The sequence below is a fragment of the Octopus sinensis genome, linkage group LG1 (assembly GCF_006345805.1).
Source record: "Octopus sinensis linkage group LG1, ASM634580v1, whole genome shotgun sequence".
NCBI classification, from domain to species: domain Eukaryota; kingdom Metazoa; phylum Mollusca; class Cephalopoda; order Octopoda; family Octopodidae; genus Octopus; species Octopus sinensis.
In genome coordinates, this window is record NC_042997.1 from 209102859 (window position 1) to 209108981 (window position 6123).

Genomic DNA, 6123 nt, shown 5'->3' on the forward strand with positions numbered 1-6123 from the left:
CGTCGGGTTGACTCCATGGTTGAAGATGGTGTCGGCGACGGTAGTTGTTGATAGCAGGGTGTGGTACACAGACGTCACCCACTGTGTTCGATAGCTGTGGGGTGATAAATAACAGCAACTCAGCTCTGTTCAATAAAGCTTTATTCACAGCAGTGTGGGACACAGACGAATTGCCTTGCATAGAGATGTATGGTGTTTAATAAAGATGTCTCTGGTGTGTTAGCAGTGAATGTGTGAAGACATTAATTGTGCTTTGTATATATATATAGAGAGAGAGACTTGAAGTGTTCCTTGTTAGCACGAGATAACGACATTGAGTCTGGTCTATTCTGCTGGAGCACGTGGAAGAAAGATTTTGTGTGCGAGACCAGCGTTAACGCTACAGAGCAAAACAAGGCGGCGAGCTGGCAGAACCGTTAGCACGCTGGGCGAAATGCGTAGCCGTTACGTTCTGAGTTCAAATTCCGCCGAGGTCGACTTTGCCTTTTATCCTTTCGGGGTCGATAAATTAAGTACCAGTTACGCACTGGGGTCGATGTGATCGACTTAATTCGTTTGTCCCCTCGGTACTTGTATCGCAGAGTGGTCCCGGTTTGCGCACACGCGCGTCCGCGCTAGCCAGACGTAGGCAGTCGATCCTACGAGCTGACTGGCGCATGCACGATATATACTTGTATCGATATATATGTGTATACGATATATACTTGTATATATATGATACAAGTATATATCGTGCATGCGCCAGTCAGCTCGTAGGATCGACTGCCTACGTCTGGCTAGCGCGGACGCGCGTCTGCGTGTGTGCGCAAACCGGGACCACTCTGCTATACAAGTACCGTCCCCTCTATGTTTAGCCCCTTGTGGGCAATAAAGAAATAGCTATAGAGCAAAACTGAATGCCTGGAGTCCTTTTAGAAGCGAGACAAGGAACTCGGTTGAACATGGCTGCGACTACATTATATAAGTGACAATCGGACGTAGCAGAGAACGCTTGCTCGAGGGATCCGGTCTATTCAGCCACACAGACTGAACAGAGCTGTAAACCAACCGTGTCGTTTGAGCCTACTCTGAGATGCAAAAGTGCACGTTTCAAACAACTGCTAATAAACATTCTACACTTTTAATGCAGGTAAGGGGAGGCCATTTTCTTAGCTGATATAGTTTTTGTAAAGTAAAGAATATATTTTGTCTCAAAGTCAAAAATGTAATTTAAAAAACCTCACCACCACTACCCGCCCATATTTTATGTTCACACACACGATGGGCTTTCGGTTTCCGTCTACCAAATCATCTCACAAGGTTTTGGTCAGCTCTGGGCTACCAAAAGAAATATTTGCCTAAAGCACCATGAAATAGGACTGAACCTGGAACCATTTGGTTGGTAAGCAAACTTCTCAGCACACACCCGCCTATACATTTAGATATTTCCTTTAGCCTATGGTAAGTAAAGTAGAATTAACAGTTTTGTGCACAGACAAGACAGAAACCGAGGGTGCATTCCGAATTTACAAATCAAAGTATGAAAGAAAAAACCATGGTCCACGCAGCTTCTGTTACTTAAAAGGAAGGATCTTTGTGGGGACAGATATTCACCTGAGAACATTCGGGGCTTAAGTGAAATAATGAGATATCAAGCAGGAACCGAACGCTTCCTGTATCTCAACGGTTATTAATTTAGTGACAGAACTAATTAGCAATTAAGACTATTGAAATACACACATCGATATCTGAAGTATTTGAGGACAGGAAATGCAGGTGATGGAAAACAATGGGAGAGAAAGACAAAGATTTTAAAGATTCACCGAAATTATTTCTTGTTCATACAATTGGGAATGTAGTGTTGAATATTGTGGAAGGTTTCGGTGAAGAAAGTAAAACAAATGTAGCGAAGGTTTTAAAATGTTGTCCACTAAAATTGTTATCACCGAGAAATCGTTGCTAAGAGTTTTGATTGCATTTTTGGGGGGGTTTTTTCGCCAGATTAGAAACATCTGGTTTTAAACTTAGTATAAAAAGAAAATCGATTCCAGTACTTGTCTGGTACTTTATTTTAGATCAACGCCTGAAGGATGGAAAGTGAAGATGGACAAAGATGATCAAACAGTTGTAGATTAAGAAAAATGAAATGTTAAAATTCCTGTAAATATCTTCAGTGGAATTCTTTTCCAAACAATGAGGTGAGGTGTATGGAGAGAAGAACCCAAAATATCATACAAACTTTAAAAATAAAAGAATTCTGCCAAGTCCGAATTTGAAATTTATAGAAAATAATCAAACGTCTTTTGGTTTGGAATCAAATTTCTTTGGTTCATCCTTACAAATATCATTGGCATCATGAACTGGCAACGGCAAGATAAATCGAAGCGACAATTTCCTGAGACGTGTTAGGCTGACATAACGAATGATCTTCTTCTCACAAGATTTCGGTTCAAATAACTTCAACTTAAATTCTTCGATTGAAATTAAGCAAGAAATTTTTTGAATAAAAGAAGACACTTTTGAGTTTTGGAATTTCCGTCCATAGCGACGAACTATTCTGCTGGGACGATAACGCTTTGCTTTTACTACTCCTTTCGGTCTTGTTCGTCTTTTTAATTTAGCAGCACTGTTCAAAGATTTTCCTGTAGAATCTATTGGTTGCTGCTTCCGGCTGACCATTTCTCTAAACTGACCACAAACCTTAACAGGATAACCTTGATAAATTTCGTATTTTTTTTTTTTATCAATCATTGAAAATCATTTAAATAATAAATCGTTGACATTTGAAGTTAGTGTTGATAGGGAAAATCCATTTGATGCGGCAGGAATAAATAAAATTTATGCAACTAAAGTGTACCTGATAAAAGAAAGGTTACGGTTTCGAACAAAGCAAAAGTTCTTGTAAGTAATTCGACCGTTTATAAAATAGCCTGAAGGTGGCGCTGAACATCAGCTGAAACAGGGAAGCAGCGGACCAAGTACAATTCAGATTATATAAACTTATATTATTTAAAATTTATATATGTATATATATATTTAACATGTAGACTAGCGCAGATATGTAAAATGATTTATTATACACAAAAATAAGTTATTTTTCCATGTTGTTGGCTGTGAAACGATCGTAACTTTATGGATATCAACTGGTGAAATATATATATATTGATCTCATACCTCCAGACTTTCTTTATATTCTGTGTGTGTGTGTAATGGTTAATTCGACAAAAATATTTTTAAATATATTTTTGTCGAACTAAGGTTGTGAATTATCAGAATTGTTACCATGCCGGACAAAATGCTTTGCAGCATTTGTTCCGACTTTACGTTCTGAGTTCAAATGCCTCCGCGATCGACTTTGCCTTCCATCCTTTGGGGTCGATAGAATAAATACCAGGTGAGCATGGACACCAGTGCTTGACTAGTCCTTATTCTATCGACCCCCACAACGATTCTGCCAGCTCACCACTTTAATACTACTACTAATAATAATTATTTCTTTATTGACCTCAAAGGGTTTACATTAAGAAAACCATGGAAGACGGCAGAGGGCAAAACACTGAGTGTGTCAGTGTGTCAGTGTGAGGGTTTTGTGTGTAAACAGGTGTGACAAAAAATGTTGTAATAATATTTTAACAATGAGTATTTCTCAGCAGGGATGAGACGTTTGAGGGCTGCTCATGGGGAAAACCCCACAGAACCACGAATGCCCTGATTTCTAGGGCAGGTACCTTCTTTTCTCAGTTCCTTATCTTCGATTTACAGGTGTATGCTCAGGGGACAGGCTCATTCATTCACACCTTGCTCGCCATTCTCATCCACCTTTCTACAAAATGGCTAGAAGACAACACCTCCCTCTCCACCCTTATAATCTTCTTCAAGTGAAACTTGAAGGAATTTATGAAGGGTTGGCCAAAAAGGAAAGTGTTCGCCTTCAACTTCTTCAGTGTCACCCGCCATGACCAACAGGCATAAAGAAACCGCTCGGCCTTCCGGGTTAAAAGAAGGCGGCGGGGCAGTCTTCATGATGGAATCAGTTGATAGCCGCATCCGTCACAAACACCCATAGGTTCTCCGTTTTTATGGAGGACGGATGGATCTCCGTCGCTTTTAGCGATGAAAATTCAGTTTTTCGATCAGCTGAATTATCTTCTCTTTGAATTAAGTATTTCAGCGGTTGAGTATTCCGCAGACACGTTTACCATTAACGTAGTTCTCAGCAAGCATCAACGCAACAAAGTGTGTAACAAGACTGTAGCATTTGAATTGCAGGTATGATGCACCCGACAGGCCTAAGGCGACGCGCAGTGGGATCACGTCATAGCTGCGAAGCGAACTACTTAAACCTTGGGCCATATTGAGTCTGGACACTTACAGAAAAGCTCACTTCTCGGTGTTTTAACTAAGATCAAAGGCTAGTTAGCAATTTGGAAAACTGTAATCACGATACGTACATCTATTTTCTTGAGTCACAATCCATCTCTCTCACTATGTATATACTTTTTTAATCCTTTACAAGTTTGTTATTAGATTGTGGCCATGCTGGGGCACCGCTTTGAAGAATTTTAGTCATCGGTGTCTCTTGCCGAAACGATAAGTTACGGGGACGCAAACACACCAACACCGGTTGCCAAGCACACACACACACATGTATATATACATATAGTAGGAATTTACAAAAAAAAAAAACGAAGACGGGTGTGTAAACAACAAGCAGGTGTAGTAGTTTAACGCTCGGGAAGTGAGAAAGTCTTTTACATTTCGAGTCTACGCTCTACGACAGAAAGAAACAGAAATAAACTGGGAAAGAAAAAAAGGTTTAGTGGCTAGCGACCAACCATGGCAAATATATATATATATATATATATATATATATATATATATATATATATATATATATATATATATATATATATGTATATATATATGTATATATATATGTATATATATATATATATATGTATATATATATGTATATATATATATATATATGTATATATATATGTATATATATATGTATATATATATGTATATATATATATATATATATATATATGTATATATATATATATATGTATATATATATACTAGCAGTATCGCCCGGCGTTGCTCGGGTTTGTAAGGGAAATAACTATATAAGCATTTTTAGAGAGTTATAGCCAAAAAATAGCAAAAAAATGCATTAAAAATTGAAAAAAAATTAAGGTAAATTTTTTTTTAAATCGTTGACACATCGTAGATATTTTTAGAGAGTTACTTCCCTTATATAAAAGCGAAAAAATGCATTAAAATGGAAAAATATGATGGTAATTTTTTTTAAAATCGTAGACTCATCGTAGACGCACGCTAATACCCAGAAGGGCTCGATATGAATCACGACTGTAAGATACCCGCTTTTGGTTAAACTGCACCGCAAAATGTGGGAGTAGTTAGGAATCTAAATCGTAGTAGACAGACACACAACTTCACTCTTATATAAAGATGCTTTTTTCAGTCATAGAGTTAGATTTATGAAGGTCTTCAGTAGAAAATCCTTCGAATTCTGACTCGCTGCTTGATATAATGAAATTCGTATCCATTTTTCGTCAGAATTACAAATTTTGAAAACACAATAGGAACAAATTTCAGAAAAAAATCTCCCATAATTCACGGAATTAAAATTACACTTCGATTTTTGTACAAAACTGTAGTTGAAGTGTTTACGAAGTATAATACGTGTTTTCACGAATGTACTAAAGAGATTTGCTCTGATATTCTCATTTAAATATGAATAGGTAAATTCGGGCGGCTTGGTAACTATATATAAGTGTCGTCTGTTTATACATAAACACTGTTTCATACTGCAATTATATATACATATATCTATATATAATATTATATAATAAAATATATACAGAGTAAAATAAAAACCAATTTACCTTTTCTGTCCGTCCGTGTGTCTTTGCAAATGTGTTGGAATGATAAGTGAGTTGAGTTTTGGCGCCTTTTTTACTAATAACAAACACACACGTGTTTGTATGTAGTTGTATGTGTATGTAGTTGTATATGTATGTGTATGCGTGTGTGTGTGAGCAATGACACACACACACTCACGCACGGACACATGTACATCAATGCTTTCGGAGTGATATGTTAAAATATTAAGTT